Source organism: Melanotaenia boesemani, chromosome 24 (assembly GCF_017639745.1).
Source record: "Melanotaenia boesemani isolate fMelBoe1 chromosome 24, fMelBoe1.pri, whole genome shotgun sequence".
NCBI classification, from domain to species: Eukaryota; Metazoa; Chordata; class Actinopteri; order Atheriniformes; family Melanotaeniidae; genus Melanotaenia; species Melanotaenia boesemani.
In genome coordinates this window covers 9,531,208-9,549,511 of record NC_055705.1, presented here as the reverse complement: position 1 = coordinate 9,549,511, position 18,304 = coordinate 9,531,208, and the positions used below count along the sequence as shown (strand labels likewise).

Below are 18,304 nucleotides of genomic sequence, written 5' to 3'. Positions count from 1 at the left end.
TAAAGGGCATAAATCAGGTGTACCTTTCTAGTTTTATATCACAAAAGAAAGATATTATAAGGTCAGCTGGAATTTTTTTTCAAACCTGTTACATTTCATTCAAATCTTTATTATATATCTTTATAGACAGCTTGTCTAAAATTGATATGAAATGCCTTGTTTGCATCTTGCCCGGTGGTGTTTTTATTTAAATGGTGACAAAAGCCTTTTAATAGGTGGTTTTAATTCACTAAAACAGTAAGATGGCATATCAAAAACAGCTTGAATGCATTGCTGTTGTAAGACAAATGATTCCCTGGTTCTTTCTCGCTCTTGGTCTGAAGTAAAATTGGTCTTTAATTACAAAATTCTACTTCATTTTTAGGGAATATTCGACTGTCAGTGGTCATCTCAACTGTCTGACTAGCATGATGATGAATCTGGAACTCAGCATCCCTCCATTCAAAGGGGAATCCCTCACATCTTAATTATGAAATATTATCTTTCTACAGAGATGATTATCTAAAGAATAAAAACGTAGCTTTACTTTTCCCTTCCTTTTTATATATTCTATAAGAAATCACAAGCGAAATGACATTTAACTGAGTATAAATTTATTATCATTACCTGCACAGTCAAAGGAAAGCAGGTCTTCAGTTTTGAGTAACCAAGTGATTATTTGGTCTTTTTACATGAAAAACAAGGAGAAGTACATGTTTTGAGCCCTTTTATTAGAAAGATTTAAGTATACTTGGACTGCTGTTAGGGTAGTAGTAAACAGTGATGTCCTGGTAATTTCTCATCTCTGAGTTTTCAATCTTAACTGATCAGTCTGGAAATTTAGTTTAAGTAAACTTTAGTGAGACAAGTCCACCATAAAGAATAGTAGGACTTGTCATGTTGCTGATTTATGAAGCGAGCCAGTTTGTTCTGGTTGAACTTTCTGAACCTCGCAATCCGTCCGTGTGTTTACAGCTTCTGGCTTTGGTTTCATCGTCAGGCAGAAAAGACAGATTTGGGGACAGAGTAGAGCGAGAGTCTCGTTGACCATACATGGTGAAACGAACATTTCGCTGCTTCCTCTGGCAGGATGCATTTCACACACTGAAGAGGCATCATACCCAACGTTGTTGTGTGAAGAAGTGTAGAAGTGTCTGATCACATCTCTCAGACAGATAGAAATCACTCCAAATGGGGTTATTCCTTAATTCTAATAAAATAGCAGAAGGGAAAGCCCAAAACAAATCAACATGGATCTCATTACAAAATATTTATTTTAACTATCTGCTCAGTTCAGCTTATTATTTTATTCTAGCATTTGTGTCCATATAACCTACTGATACTGATTGTTGTTGTTGATGGTGCCTTCATAGTTTCCTTATGTAAAGCTTTTTTACGACAAACAATTAGATTTGTTTGAGTAACAAAGATCACAAGACTTTAGTTTGCAAAAGGGCCAACGTAGTATAGTGAAATGTCTTGTTTTCCTTTACAAAAACAGCAGCCAAAGAGCATCAGGGGGAGAAAAAAAGCTATTTGGTTACTGACACCCTTAAGAGTTAAACCCTTATTAGTGAGCCACTTCACTTTATTTCCAACCCATTTCTCAGCTAATCTCACTTTAAAAGCTTTAAGGTGTACATTTGCTACAGCTATCACTGTAGCCTCTGAGGTTTGTAGTTTATCCACTATGTGTCTTGATATAAGACCTTTACTTATGCTTGGTTAAAAAATTTAAAAGGATACTACTACTTGTACTGGCAATGGTAATGAAGGATACTAGTAATAACACAAGCAATAACAACAATATATTACTGATGTAAATGCCTGTGGTCATCCAATTTCTTATAATCATTAATGGAGTACCACAGGGCTCAATTTAAGAGCCTCCAAAGTCTCCATTAAATATAACATCAACCTTCCCATGGGGTCGATTCTATCATTTTTTTTTGCAGTTTCATCTGCCAGTGGCAATGACTTATTTTCAGTCTGCACTTGATCACACCCTAATCTATAACTAATAAAGCTTTTATTTGGACCACAACTTGCTCTCTTAAAGTCTTATGAATTTTACAAGATACACATTCAACATGTAACTGATTAACTTGGCTATTCATACTGAATCAAAGACTAAGTTTATTCTTCATTAAAGTGTAGGTCTCATCACTGTACACCTCAGCAACTCAGTCCATTTAGTCATGTAGGCATGGTCTAGACGACTTGTTGAAGTTCAAACAGAGCATCAGAATAAGTAAGAAAGAGGATCTAAGTGACTTTGAACGTGGCATGGTTGTTGGTCTATTTCAGAAACTGTTGATCTACTGGGATTTTCCCAACCAGCTCTGGGGTTTACAGAGAATGGTCTGAAGAAGAGAAAATATCCAGTCAGCGGGACTGAGTGTAGATTTCATTCATTATGCTGTAGTTCTCTTTAAGAAGACTTGAACAACGTCCTCACAGACCAGACAAAATAATCCTTTCATTATAATAATTTCTATAATTACAACCTCCAAACATCCCCAAACTGATATCTACAATAACACTACATTTATACGTTTCCTTAGATGGTGCTTATGTCCTTACAGCATGTTAGAGCTAGACTTAGGGTTTTAATCCTGTCTTTTTATTTAATATGTTCATGAGGTCTCACTATATTTTATCTGTGTTGATTGTTTTTCTAACACATTTGTCTGAATCTGTTTTCATTAGGGCTGTCAAAAATAACACGTTAATGGCGGTAACTAATTTATGTAATTAACTGCGTTAATATTTTTAATTGTGTTAATATTTTTAACGCCATTAATGCATGCGTGGCATAACAAGTCCCATACATCCGTATAACGACGGGATGTGGAGAGGCAAGACAAAAAAGAAAAAAGATGAGTCGGCTTGCTATATGGGTGGATTTAAGAGTAAACACAACATTAATGGAGCAACCCATGGAAGTTGGCCCCGTGGAGAAGGAGGGTATTTTAACACGGTGAGAAGGTTTCACACCCACACTATTCCTGGTTTTTTTTTTGTTTTTTGTTTTTTTCTTTTTTGAACCGTCCTGGGATTTGAACAAACATGTCTGCTCTAGAGGATCTCTGGTCGTCTCCATGTTTGTGCAGCAGCTGCTTCCTCCCTCTCCTCATGTTGTTCCTTTAATCAAGCTGTCGGTGATCAGCTGAATGGCTTTTCTCTCTTGTTGCGTTTAATTATGGTTCAGTTGAGAAAGAGGAAACTAGCAGTTCAAGGTTCACACCGGCACATGTTTACCCCAAAGTGTTGTTTTTGGTAGGATCTTCTCTAACACAATAGCTGGCTGGTGGTAGACAGGGTTTATACTTCAGCTATGCAGGGGCGGGTCTAGAGAAGTTTTGAAGGGGGACCAGGCAGGAGCACTGACCGGGAAAACGAGACCTTTGTTTTTAGGTCTAGATTTCAGAAATACTGAACTGATTATTATAATTAAAGTTATCATCTAATGTAAAAAAAAAAAAAAAAAAAAAGCGCTTACATTGGGTGATGTTGCTCTAGGATTTTTATCACTGCCGCACAAACACTCACACTTCAATGATCAAAGGAAAAAACAGTTTTTATCCAGATCATCAGTTTAATCAGAGTTTCTCCATCAATGTTGACTTCAGTCATCCAATCAGGTGATTTTATGACAGATATTATCACCATGGAGACAGTTGGTGAGATGATGTTGGATGAATTCTGCATCATGATCTAGGACATAGTTGAGATGATGAAGGACAACATATAAAAGTACATCACATGCTGCATTCACTGACCCTTGGATTAGGGGTGGGCGATATATCGGATATACTCGATATATCCCGAGTTGTTTGACCCGAGATATATAAAATAAGCATATCGCGTACATCGAGTATAAATAGTCAAGCAGACTGCCCCGCTCACAACAGCAGATGGCACTCACCCCGCCCGTACAGCGCATGCGTGTTGTTACATTACGTGAAACGGGAAAAGAAACTTGGAGACAACGGAAGTAATACCTGCAACGTGCGAACTTATAAATGTTAGGGGATGGAAGCTGAACGTGGTACGGACGATTTAGTTATTAAGAAAAACAGCTCTGGATCCATCATCTGGCGGTGGTTCGGGTTTCGAAAGGAAGACGTTGAACAAAATGCAGTTATTTGCAAAATATGTTGTAAAACCGTTGCTACAAAAGGCGGCAGTACCACCAACTTGTTTCACCACCTGAAATGTCATCCTCAGCAACATGAAGAATGTCTCAAGCTCCGCGTGGTCACATCTCCACCGACACGGAAGAAATCATCAGACGAACTGGCAGCAAAACAAATGACTTTGGTTTCTTCGTTTGCTAAATCAATCCCATACGACAGAAAAAGTTCAAAATGGAGAGAGATAACGGCTGCAGTAACAAGGTACATTGCTAAAGACATGGCCCCAGTTAGCGTTGTGGAAAAGCCTGGATTCCGAGGCCTCATCAAAACACTTGACCCAAAGTATGATTTGCCTGGTCGCAAATTCTTTGCAGAAAAAGCGCTACCAGAATTGTACATTTCAGTGCGAGAAAAGACAGCAGAAAAACTCAAAAACGTGACCCACTTCTCTACAACTACGGATCTGTGGACCAGCAGAACATGTGAGCCTTACCTCAGCTTAACTATACATTACATCGACAGTTGGGAGCTTAAAAGTGCGTGCCTTCAGACAAGTTTTTTCCCTGATGATCATACAGCAGAGTTAATTGCACAAGGACTGCAAGATGCTCTCAGTTCATGGAATTTGTCAGAAACTCATCAAGTCTGTGTCACAACAGACAATGGGGCTAACATAATCAAAGCAATGAGTCTGAATGGGTGGAGAAGGCTACAGTGTTTTGGCCATCGATTGCACCTTGCTATTGGTGAGTATTTGTATAGGTTTCCCTCCTTCTAATTGAGATATCATTTATATTTTTTATAACAGTGGTTAATATAGCTAAGATACTATTTTATATTTCAGCACAATTAAAATTAAAAACTTTGAAACCGTTTCAGTATTTTTTATGCATTTAAACAGCTTGAGTACTTTCAATCATATTTTTCATGCAATTAAAAATATGAGCATTTCATTATCTATTCACATCCAGTTAAAAACTAGCCATTCTTACGTTGAAAACAGTTTGTCATTCATATTGTGGTGTTATTGACAATATATATTTTGTAAAGCATATGAGTTTTTTTTAAACATGTCAAAGGTCAGATCTGTGGAGGATAAATTACTTAAACAGTTCTCACTATTAGGCTGAATGAATAATTATTTCTATTTAATCTTTTAAATCGTTTCCCCACCCCTTGCAGAGAGAAGCATGAAAGATCCCCGCATTGATCGAGCAGTTGCTGTTTGTAAGAAGATTGTGAGCAGCTTCTCGTTCAGTTGGAAGAGGAGGAGAGACCTGGCCACTGCACAAAGAGAGCTCAACATTCCTGTACACCAGCTGATCAGTGAGTCTCCTACCAGGTGGGGATCCCGTCAGAAAATGATTGAGCGAGTGCTGGAGCAGGAACGAGCCATTTCTCTGGTTTTGTCTTCAGACAAGAAAACACGTCATCTTGTTCTGACCTGGCAAGACCTGGAAGTTTTAGAGTCAGTGCAAAAGGCTCTAAAACCCCTTGTGGAATTTACTGATGCTCTGTCTGGTGAGGACTATGTTACAGTGTCCACAGTGAAGCCTGTGCTTCATCTTTTCAACACCAGCACCTTGGCAGTTCAGGAGGATGACACGCCACTGACCCAGTCCATCAAAGTCTCCATCCTGGATTATTTAAGAGAAAAGTTTGCTGACCCTGCCACTGATGCCCTGCTAGACATGGCTTCGTTTTTGGATCCACGGTTTAAAACCATGTACATCAATGCAGAGAAGGTGGAGGAGGTCAAGTCAAGAGCCATATTGGAGATGGAGGCGCAGGCGATGCTGTCTGACCAGGGCACAGCACGGTCAGCTGCTTCACAGTCTCATGAAACACCAGCAGTGTCTGAACCAGAGCCACCAAAAAAGAAAACTCTTGGAAGTTTCTTTAAAAAGGCAGCAAACCCCTCTTCCACAGCTATATTGTCACTCAAAGAGACAATGAAAGCAGAATTGTCCATCTACTTGCAGAGTCCAAATTTAATTTTAAATATATATAATGCACTTTAATTTGTAAAGTTTTGAAATGCCTTTCAATGGGATGCTTGTTAAATTATTTTTTGTTGTTGTTGATAGCCTAAGCTGCTGTTGTTAGATGTTTAAGGACCAGGTCACAGCAAGGAGACCCGCTGTGTTGTTAAAGAATATGAGTGTAGATCCCTGGTTTAAAAATAAAGTTTGTTAAATTTAACTTTATTGTGATTTCTCCTCCCCCTTCCTCCCTTTAACAGTTTTCTTAAATTATTTGACTTGAGTCTTTTTTATGTATGACAATGTTAAAATCAACATTTACACAAAATTTTAGAGGAGATTTCAAAACTTTGAGATATATATCGTGCATCGGGATATAAACAAAAATATATCGGGATATCAGTTACAGGCCATATCGCCCAGCCCTACCTTGGATATCTGTCATTAACCCAAGAGAAGGTCAGTTAACAGTAAATATTTGAGCACTGGCTCGTTCAATACAGTAAAAAAGGGGCATAGTCATGAATGGTGATTAATCATGATTAATTAATTTGTAAGCTGAGATTAATCTGACTAAAAATTTTTATCATTTGACAGCCTTAATTTTTATCTTTTTACCTGATTAAATACAGTTTCGAACAAAGCATGTTTACTCAACAATATACTTGATTTTACACGGTTACCATTTTAACTATTTACTAGTCACTCCTTGAAGTGAGTGTTTGTTGAGCCTCAAATATGATGCTAAAAATTTTATTTTTATAAATCTGCTGAATAAGTCCAGCTACAAAACAGCATGGATAGTCAAGAATTTTTAGACTTAAAGGAAGAGCCACATGAAATCCACAATCCTCAGAATAATAATCTATCATTTAATATCTGAAAGAAATTATTAATAACCACTTCCCTTAGTAATTCTGCTTAATGTCTTTGAAGAAGTTAGTATGGAGACAGCGTGACGATAATAAGCTCCGTGTTCGTACTAACAAATCACTTCCTCAGCTCTGGCTGACATGTAAAACAGAATGAGGCTGCACAGTAACTACCTGGCCTTTATCTTCAGTTTCACTGCTGGTTTATGATATGAATTCCACAAAACTATCCGGTTTACTCTGCATCATGCTCACACAGGAGAACTGGTCAAAACTACTTGGTTAGATTGACATGATTTGCTTCTTCATTACTTAGATATTTCCCTAAACTTACTGTGAGCCAGGGGCGAGCCGAATCACTATTTACTTGACTTTAATCAATGCGACACGTCAATTACGATTCCTAAATGTTCAAAATCGATTATTTTTCATATTAATTAAATGACAAGAACACAACAGCAAAGTGTGGCTGAAACATAAAAGTTCCCATGCCATACAGACATATTAAGGGGCCATACAGACATATTAAGGGGACGTACAGGAAGCTTTCATTTATAAGCTTTGGCAACATGCAGACAGTCTGTGTGGAGAGCAAGAAGCAGAATAAATTAGCCGAAATATAAATACCGACAATAAAAATCAGGTTTAGGTCTTTGAAGCTTCAGTTTGGTGGATGAACATACCTACCTACTGTTTTAAGATTTTAATAACTTATGAAAAGGGACCAATTTGACTATGATGTCTGCTTTTAAAGTCATGGCATCATGTTAATCAGTGACATGAGCTGCTGAAGACCTTAAGACCGCAAGATTTTGGAATTTATTGGCCTCAAGCAGCTGTACGATGCAGAAGAATTACTGGTCAAGAATCAACAAATTTTACATAAAGAGATCATGATTACTGTAAACTAAATTTCTTTGGATTTTTACAGCTGGTCAAATAAAACAGCGTGCAGCACATTATCAACTGATGGTTGGGTTAATAGATTTTCTGATGATGATGAGTTATGTCTACTTACAGTCTACTGCTGGAACAAAGGGAAAAGAGAAAGCGAGCTAATCCAGAGTCAGATATAACAAACTTACAGAGGAGGGGGCAGAAGTCCAAAATGGGGGATGAGGTTTTACAGTTTATACAGACTTAATTTGTCAACTTAGTATCAAATTAATTTAATCTTTTCACATCCTGAACATGTCTTTCTTTAAAAACCACAAGTCAAGGAAGGATTTGCTACTTCTAACCACAACACCAAACCCGGTAAACATAAAACACACATCATGTCTGTCATGAACACATTTGCCCCGGAGCTGCTTGACAGAAGCAACAACAAAGCTGTTCCCTGTGTGCGAGTGGACCCTCAGGGATCAGCATTAGAATAAAGGATGAATAATTTCTTTAGAGGGACGGGGCAGCTGTGGCCCTTTCACATGAAAATGAGGATCACGCTCACAGACACAAACATGTATTGGGGTTTCACCCCCTCGCTTTCAGCCTAGCTCTTCTCATCACACCTCCAGCTATTTTTCACTTAATCAACATTAATTTCTGGATTTGGAAGCAAAATGAGCATAAACATTTCTCATCAGCTGCACTAACAGGGAATTATAACTAAGCCCAGAGGTAAACCTTTCAACATCTGGTTTGATTACCTCCTACTGAAGTTAGCCTTGTTGTTGTTACTGCGGCAACATCTGCAGCTGTAGACAATCAAGCATCAAGGTCTCATTTATTCCTGCAGCAATTATGCGTCCGTTTTATTACACATGTTGTTACTGGCTGTAAAACCCCCAGGGGCTAATAAAGACATGAACTTAACATTAGCTGCGTTTCCATTACAGTTTTTCGCAAAATAAAAGCGATATTTCTAAAATTTTTACAAAGTGCAATTGCGATTTGCAGGTGTTTTCATTGAATGGTGTTTAGCGCAATAGCCGTTATTCACGTAAAATCTCATCCTGCGATTAACGAGATTAACGAAAAAGTGTTTCCATTACACTTTGCGACATATCGACACGTCTGAAAAACGCCCTCATGAGAGTGTAAAAACCTTTTAGTGATACTTAAGAGGTTTTTCGAAATGTAGGTGTTTCCATTAACTTTTTTTTTATTGCAATATTTACTTTTTGTGCAATTCGCGGGGTAATGGAAATGAACCTTTTGACTTTTTCAAGCAAAAATACAATTTATTTATCTATTCATTCATTTTCTACACCGTTTATTCCAGTTCAGGATTGCAGGGAAGCTGGAGCCTATCCCAGCAATTAGCAGGTAAGAGGCAGGTACACCTGGACAGGTCGCCAGTCCACTGCAATAACAGCAGAAATTCCTGATATGTGGAAACAAAGTCGTTTGCAGAGAATGAGGTCTGCTGCAGAGGATGCCCTAAACGGAGAACACAAAACAAACCTGCTCTGAGTGTGTGAAACTGTCTGCATTAAAATACGCATCACTTCCTTCTATTGTATAGGGAAGTGTTTAAAACATCTTTCAGTCTGGCCAATCTGATACCAGCACCAACTTACACAAACCCAGTTTCTCTATAATAGATTTACTTTTACATTAGAAAATTGAACCTCACAGCTACTTCTGCATATATTTTCACTTATAACTGACTCAACCACTTCCCAGCAGCTACCTTAAACTGAAATAACTTGCTTTAAACAAAACTAAAATCTAGAAAACAAAAAAAATGACAGGACAAGAAATCAAACTCCAGCTTTAAATCAACCAAACACCCTCCTCATAAATGCAGTTAAAGCAAACATACACAGTTATTTATACATGAGCAACATCGGGATGGAAATCATGATGGTGTAAGAAAGAAAAAAAGAAAAAAAAACTAGTGTGCAACGCAGCGCCAAAGGAGACGAGCTGAATGCAGAAGTGAGCATTTGTGGTCAACTTACAAGTCGCTCTGTGACGAACTGAGAGAAACTGCAAGCATCGCTTCCTCCGACATGAAGGAGGGATCGATGAGGACTTGCTGACCATGAACTTCAACAATGATGTATGAAAACAGCACTTACACAAGCGCCACAGAATATCTGCAAGTCCATAATAAAAGTAACTGAATCCTTTTACAAGATAGTATATCTAGACAGACAGACAGACAGATAGATTGATGTAGATAGACGTCTGTAAAGAATAAACCACCTATTAATAAATGGAAGGGGAGTCCAGGTTTATAAACATGAAATTTTAAAAAAATCTAAAGAGCAACTTTATAAGATTTATAAGGAATGACCTCCTGTACTTGCAATAAACTTGAAGGAGCCTCTAACTGAACATACTATTGTTTCTTCACTATGTTGTGTAGAGCGGTGATCCCCAGCCCTGGTCATCAAGGCTCATTATCCTGCAGGTATTACATGTTTCCCTGCTGCAACACGCCTGGTTCAAATTAAATGGATGTCTGACAAGCTCTTAACGATTCTGCTGCTGAGCCAATAATTTGATTCGGGTGTGTTGAGGCAGGGAAACATGGGAAGTCTGTTGGACAGTGGGCCTTGAGGACCGGAGTTGGGGATCCCCGGTGTAGAGGATATGAAAAAACATCATTTATGGTCAGCAAGATGTGCTGCGTTCTTCTCTGAACAATCAGCTGCAGATCAGTTCCCAGCACAGAATCAGCCTTCTTGAGTCAGTATTTTTCCAACCATTAAAACAGGGGACGGCCCGGCCCTCTCAGGAAGGTCAAGTCAGTTTTATCCTGTCCTCTGTACATCAGGCACGCCAATATTCCCCTGCTTGATTTGTCTGCCTGATGCAGGTAGATAATGGCATCTTCAACCCCAAGCCCATCCTGATAAGCAAACTGTAACGGGTACTGACACGTCTTCTCTTGCTTATTGCGACTATATTTTCTCCTTTTTTGTTTGAAATACATTCAGAGTAGCTTTTACACTATCATAAAAAACTTTGTGGTGGCTATTCAGTTGCATAACATTGCAAAATAAGTACTTGTTTTTAATGTCATCTTATCTGAAGGCAAAACACTTCCAAACAATTCTGGCCTTTGTACTTAAATGATTTGCGCAGCAACAGATTATGACTCAAGTCAAATGCCTCAAGCAGAAATACAACCTGCATGCTTTCAGCAAACTTTCACGAACACAAACCCTATTAAATTAATTCCCTAATGACAAAAATTTTCCATAAAAGGAAGAAGGAAACAGACAGAGTGTCGGGTGGCTGACATGCATCACAGATTGACATTTGAGTGCATCATTTTTACCTGGTATTACAATGCCAGTCAACAAAGGCTGTGTAGTCAGCTTTCTTGCCTGACTGCAGCTGTTTGCAATCATTTCCTCATGCTGATGTGTCTATGGTGTAGCAGAAGACCAGCGAGGTGTGACAAGACATCCCATCAGCATACAGCATGATGGTGCACTTCTTCCCAAACACAACTAAGACGTCTCTCTTCAGACATAAACCAGAAATCTGACTGTGTGTTTGCATGAGTGTTTCTGGCTGATAAACAGAAGGCAGCCTAACTTACACACATGAACCCTGCTGCACACTCAGTCTGCAGCTGGTGGATGTAAACAAACTCACGCTGCAGACGCCGTCACGAGGCAAAGACACTGCAGCTGCTGCCAGCTCTCCTTCTCACCCTTTACGCCAACGATCGCTCCGACAACTCGCTGATTAACTGTTTCTTTGGCTGATCTGAAGCAGCTTCCTTAACACATTTATCATGTTTAGCCTCATAAGCTGGACAAATAAATAAACACCAGCTGTGTACGCCATCGTGTCAATTGCATGGTGGAATCTACATCACTGATGGCTGATAAAGGCAGATTATTAAAAAATATATTAAAAAAAGCATTATTGATCCTGTTTACATGACCATCAAAATCCGATAATTGGGAGTAACCAGACAATTGTAATAATCTGATCTAAATGCGATATTTGAAAAACCTTTGTCTACATTTTCCAGTCAGATTTCTTTCAGAGTGCTATGCAGTGATGTAACTTCCTGTTATTTTCAAAACAGTCGAACTTTGTTGAACATGGCGGCGCTCACGTTGTTAGCATTCCCTGTTAACGTTGGCGCTAATGAACCTTAAAAATAGACTACATTTAATGCTTTATACTCCGACTTTCAGCTGCTACACGTCGTCTTTTTCTTTGGTGTTCTGCTTGCGTTGCAATAATGTTGCTTCTGTCTTTTTAATGGAAGAGGATAGAAAGCACATGCACAGATGTAACAAAAGTAAACTCAGATACGGGTCTACATGCACAAAGACATCAGATTATTGGAGAGAAATCTAGGTGTAAATCTGATTTCTCATAATCTGATAACCGCCACTCTCTGATAGAGGATATTGGATTATGACGTCTACATGATCATCTTAATTATCTGGTAACTCCCAGAAATCCGATAACGATCAGATTTTTGGTGTGCATGTAAACGGACTCACTAACTTTTGAACCAATAATGTGATTTTTATCATAACTGATTTTATAGTTCTTTAGTTCAAAATTAAAAATTGATTTGACATCTGGTTTCTTTATACTTTGCTTTTAAGCAGCCAGACTTTCTTTTTTTGAAGAAGGAGCTGAGCCAAAAGGCAAAGCTCTCGATTTACCGGTCGATCTACGTTCCTACCCTCACTTATGGCCACGAGCTGTGGGTAGTGACCGAAAGAACCAGATCGCGAATACAAGCGGCCGAAATGAGTTTTCTCCGCAGGGTGGCCGGGCTCTCCCTTAGAGATAGGGTGAGAAGCTCGGTGATCCGGGAGGGGCTCAGAGTAGAGCTGCTGCTCCTCCACATCGAGAGGAGCCAGATGAGGTGGCTAGGGCATCTGGTTAGGATGCCTCCTGGACGCCTCCCTGGTGAGGTGTTACGGGCACATCCCACCGGAAAGAGGCCCCGGGGAAGACCTAGGACACGCTGGACGGACTACATCTCTCGGCTGGCCTGGGAACGCCTCAGGATCCCTCCGGATGAGCTGGTGAAGGTTGCCAGGGAGAAGGAAGTCTGGGTTTTCCTGCTTAGGCAGCTGCCCCCACGACCTGACTCTGGATAAGCGGCAGAAAATGGATGGACTTTCTTTTTTTATCTTTTAGGGCACAATCGCACTGGCACTGTTTGGTCTCCTTTAAGTGAACCCTGGTCCAATCCCATGTATAGCGTGGTTCATTTGGAGCAGTGTGAATGCTCGTTCTCACTATGATCAGCTTAAAAACCAAAGATATTGCAGGTGAAGACCTGCAAATGAACCCTTACAGTGTGAAAGAAAATGGACCAAAGAACCCAAAGAGATGACGTGTCATAGAGCAACATCTTTGATACCTTGCTTCCTCTCCTGCTACTCATAGTAGACAGTTAATTACAAAAAACACCAAAGTAAAAACAGAAACTTCAAAACTGCAGCAGTTTATTGTTGACCTCATGTTGTGGTCCTGTGTTTGGCAGCAGCAAAAACACACACACATACACATTCATACAGATTTCACTTTTGTTTCTGATGCTTTTCTATTCTCCCCTGCACTCATGAATAATTAAATTAACTGAGGCATGAGAGCAGCCAGCATTAGCAGACCACTGATCTCTGCACCGCCTCGGCTGACGTTTGGGAAACTGAGCATGAAAAAGCTTTGTGTCTACAAGCGTGGTTAATTTTACATATGAGCCAAGAAGTCTGAAGATGTTTTGCAGCTTATTAACCCCCCGACTACCAAACTCTCAGACGGCTGCAGCATCTGTTGGTAACGCGGCACATGTGACAAGATGCACTGAAGCAGATGAAGACGGAGATGAGGATGAATCAACAGACTTCTGCTTGGCCTTCAGCTCAGAGCTGAGTGGGAGATTTTGATGAGTCACCACACACACACACTGATACACACAAATATGACGAAGGTGGAGGAGAACACCAACCATGTGGTTTTAAATCAAATCACCATCCATCCATGCAGAAGAGTCAATACTGTTAGTAACTTCTACCTCGAAATTAATTCAATCCTCATGTCAAACTTTTTCTCAGAAAAGAGACGAGCAGGATCAACATGTATATTCCCGTTACACGTGTCATATTCCAATTACAGTGGGAATATGACACGTTATAACAAAATAGCCTTATCATGTGACATCATGTGAAGTACGTATAACTTAAAATTTCCTGATGAAGACGGTTTCATCCACTGAAATCTCTTATATTTTTTAGTTTTAGATCTTATGTGTCTTGATGTTAAAGGCTATAAAGGCCATTTTAAATATGCAACGTGGATGATTCATCAAAGACACATCGAAGGAAGAGAGAAAAAGAAAGAGGGAAAAGGACAGAGCGAGTGAGAAGAAGTGTTTGATTTTTAAAGGCTAGAGAGAGCTCAGAGTACAAGTAGGATGCAAGCTGGATGCCAAATTAGCCAAGAAAGTCTGTTAAGTAAGTCAGACGTGCCTCCTCTTTAAGTGTTCGAGACGTAGACCCGTGGTACACAAGGTCCGCTTTACAAATCTCACATGTATTTAATTTATTTTATAAGTTTAACGTGAAGTTATCCCAGTCCTCTGCCACCGTTTTGCTCCCTAGTTCGCAGCCACATGTTTCCCCTGGCGGACTTCATTGCGCATGTGCAACTCTCAGCAGAGATTAAAAAAAAAAGAAGACGATGTCTCACTCTAGTTTTTTTTTCCCCTCTTTGTGCATTGTGCAACTCTCAGCAGAGATAGGATTAGAAGGCGATGTCTCACTCTGTAGTTTTTTTTTGGTTTGTTTTTTTTTTGCCGACAATAGTCGACAGCTAAATTCGTTGTCGACTATTTTATTGTCGACTAATCTTTGCAGCCCTAATGTTTTGTATTTGAATGTTTCATCAAAACATTGTAATCCCCTTTAATAGGCAATGCTGCACCATAAACTCATCATACACTGTTTCCTCCTTAGGAAATGTACAGCAACTCCCACCTGACAAGGCTTCAAAAACATTTACAGCACCTTTTGTTCACTAAATGCTAACACTTGCAGATAAAATCTGAGAATTATCCCAACATCTTGCCTAAATAACAGTTTTAGACTATGCCGGTGTTTATTTAAATCTGGAAGTATATAAAAAAAAAAACAAACATTACAATTGTGGCCAAATGTTTGAGTGAAACATCCCACTGCAACAGAGGTAAAGCTGCAATCCAATAAGGCTCAACTGTTTTTCTCTCTGAGCACCTGCTTCAACAGACATCATCCAAGTCTTTAAATGCAACAGACCTGCATGCTGCTAACACCCAAAGGGAGATAATTTCGCTTGAATATAATCTGATTATTAAGTTTTAATTCGCTGGTTATCCACTTAGATGTTTTTGCTCCCAAACCACAGAAGCACGAGCCCACTCATCTAGGAATTTGTCTTTTACTGCACCTGGCAAAAAATATGGAGTCACCCCTCTCATTTAGCTATTTTATTAAAAATAAATCAAGGGAAAAAAAAGAGAGAGAGAACTCTGGCTACGTTAAACATCCAAAAATTAAATAAAGTCTTCATATTTAATAAGATTTTCCCTCCTTTTGGGTGAAATAAAAAAAATATAATAGATAAAATTAAACAAAAGCCTTCCTTTTAGTACTCTGTTGCTCCACTTCTGGTGTTTTGTGAGGACTTTGTTAAAGAAAAATAATGTTTTTCATCAATCTGGTTCCAACGTTCTCATATATTAGTGGACAGATCTGCCGTGTTAGATGCATGGATCTTTTTCCATTCCCTAATTTTTACTATAAAAATTTAAGAGAATGGAAATGATACCTGAGAAAAAGTTTTAACTCTCTGCTTTGTGACAAGGTGCATCATAATCCTGAAAGACAAGCTCAGCATCACCAAACCTCCTCCTGACTAATGAGTCAGAAAGCCGTGGTCCTTTCTGACATAAACTCCATATAATCAATGATGGTGGAATTTTTATTTTCTTCAGGAACTAATCTCACTGTTTTTTTGGTCCATTTTCATCTCATCCAGTGCGGTGATTCATCACTGAATACCACTTTCATCCAATAACTGCTTCCCTTCAGCCCACTGTGATCTGGTTTTCTTCTGTTTAGCTGTTAGTGATGGTTTATATTCGCCCTTTTGGGTGTAAATCTCATTTCCTTCAGTTGCTTTCCTACAGTTTAATCACAACACTGAGTCCTGTTTTTGCTCCTTTCTTCATTTCTCTGTTGCACATTTTCTCCTGTTTCCTGTGTTAGGGCTTTAACTTTTGTCTTCTTTGGTCTGCCTTTATATTTCCTGTTTAAAGTTTTTTTTTTTTAACTTGCTTCAACATTTACACACAGCTGACAAGATTTTCTTTCATATACCAAGCTGAATTCAGTTTCACTAAAGGTTTTGCAATTGTTTCCATTTTCTTAACTAACGTCTGTCTTGCTGGGGCCATGTTTCCTTACAAATTGGCAACTGCTTCTTGAGGTTTGCAAGACATAACTGCAACCTAAACTTGTGCTGGTATTAGAAATCTTTATATCGATCAGAAAGAAAGAATATTTACAAAATCAGAATGACAAGCTGTAAAATAAAGTTATGCCATCTCTAATGTTTGCTGCTTTATATACAAATTAAACAGCTGAACAGACATTCTTATCATTTATTTCTTGCCAGAAGCAAGGCAAACTTTAGCTCAAGGCATCCTCCAACGTAGACCTTTGACTCCAGCATCACCAGCTCTTCCAAACCAAAGTCCAGCTGACCTTGACTCCTACACAGTGAAATTCAAAACCAGCAGGACTGCAGTGAAAGCTATGAGGACCACAAGTGAGCATCCAGTCAGCATCCAGACAGGGCATGCAGCACACGCACATACGCAGGTTAACTATAGAAAAGGAAGCTTTCAAGACATCCATATAAAATAATAAACATGTGCAGCCGTATCATGGCAATATTTACATCCGCTGACATGCACACTATGGCTTGCAGGAAAATGCACCGTCTCCTAATAAAGTTACGTAATACTGGCGGCAGCAGAGTCAGGCTGAGATCTGAATGCCACACACAATGAGATACTTACACGTTATATTTCGTTTCAGAGAAGGTTATTAATGTTTTATGAGATTTTGCCTCAATCAAAACCAAATATTCTTCCATACTTAATGTCCTCCACGGTTGTTCTACGTCTGATGTTAGTCTGTTGTGTGACATTGTTTTCCGCTGTATTATATTTGTGGTTTTAACTCCAGAAATATCACTGAACTCTGTCTTATCTGCTAGAACACCCACATACAAACTAAACCTTCCGTTCAACAACTTATGGCTAACAGTATAGACACTGACAAAGTCGTTGTCGTTAGCTCTCAACAGCCGACTAAACCACCGTTATGCTTCGTCATACAAGTAAAAATTCGCATTAAACAGTCGTAACTTACCGGTTCAGTCGCGTTTTATGGTAAAATATCCGTTTAGAAGCAAAATATACAACTGTTGGGAGGAGAGTAGTCCTCACACTGCCGCACTGTTCCTATTGAGATGTAGCCGCAGTAGCAGCAGCGACTGCTCCTGGCCACGCCCCTTGTCAAGTATCCCGAGAACGTCATTACGTAACACGCAGCACCTTAAAAACAAAAAAAAATTATATATATATAAAATTACTATTTATATATCTATTAAGAAATAATGTTAAATGATGATGAATACACAGGTTGGTGGGCATTTTGCATGACTATATTTAAAATGGAAAAAGTGATAACAATTTTTTTTCTTTTTATAGTATGATAGATATTATAATAAAATGCAGGTTAAATTTTAAATAACAACAAATAAATAAATAAATAAATCCGCATTACATTGCATGATATAATTAGATTAGAATTCGGATTCCTTACGATATGTGTACAGATCGTAATAAAATTAAATATTGTACACTTTACTCAATGCTATAAGCAATATAGAAAATCAATGGATATTTTGCAAACGGAAGCATGCAGTCAGTGAATAAAAATCAATCCTTTTTACTACCCATTTACCCTTTAAAAGTTATTTAATTTGGGAAAAAAAAGCAAAAATAATTATCCCCATGTTAAATGTAAAACATATAATCATTAATCTTATTTTGGTACCTTAGTTTAACTTAATCAAAAATCGAATTATCAGTTTTCACCACAGTGACAATAGTAGAACAGAGACTGACATTGTCAAGTATGTAAATGTTTGCATTAATGACATCAGATGTTGTATTGCTTAACTTTACAAAATCATGTTGTAAAATTAAGCAAAACAACAAATGCAATATATCAAATGGGTGAAGAGGAAACTGGATTAAAACAACCAAAGAAACCCACGGGTAAGAATACAATGTGCATACAATATATAGAACTACATGTGCTTCTAGCTAGCTTCTAAT

The 18,304-nt window shown here is 38.6% G+C and overlaps 1 protein-coding gene across 12 annotated transcripts in view; it reads right to left on the bottom strand.

Moving 5' to 3' along the window:
- The window catches only part of LOC121635697 (inositol polyphosphate-4-phosphatase type I A-like), a 49,430-nt gene extending 31,973 nt beyond the window's left edge, over nt 1-17,457 (bottom strand). For all 12 annotated transcript variants that reach the window (XM_041978991.1, XM_041978985.1, XM_041978992.1 and 9 more), the window contains exon 1: nt 17,331-17,457. The gene's annotated coding sequence lies outside the window, so the exon portion shown is untranslated. The remainder of the gene's footprint in view (nt 1-17,330) is intronic.
- Nucleotides 17,458-18,304: the final 847 nt, after the last annotated feature.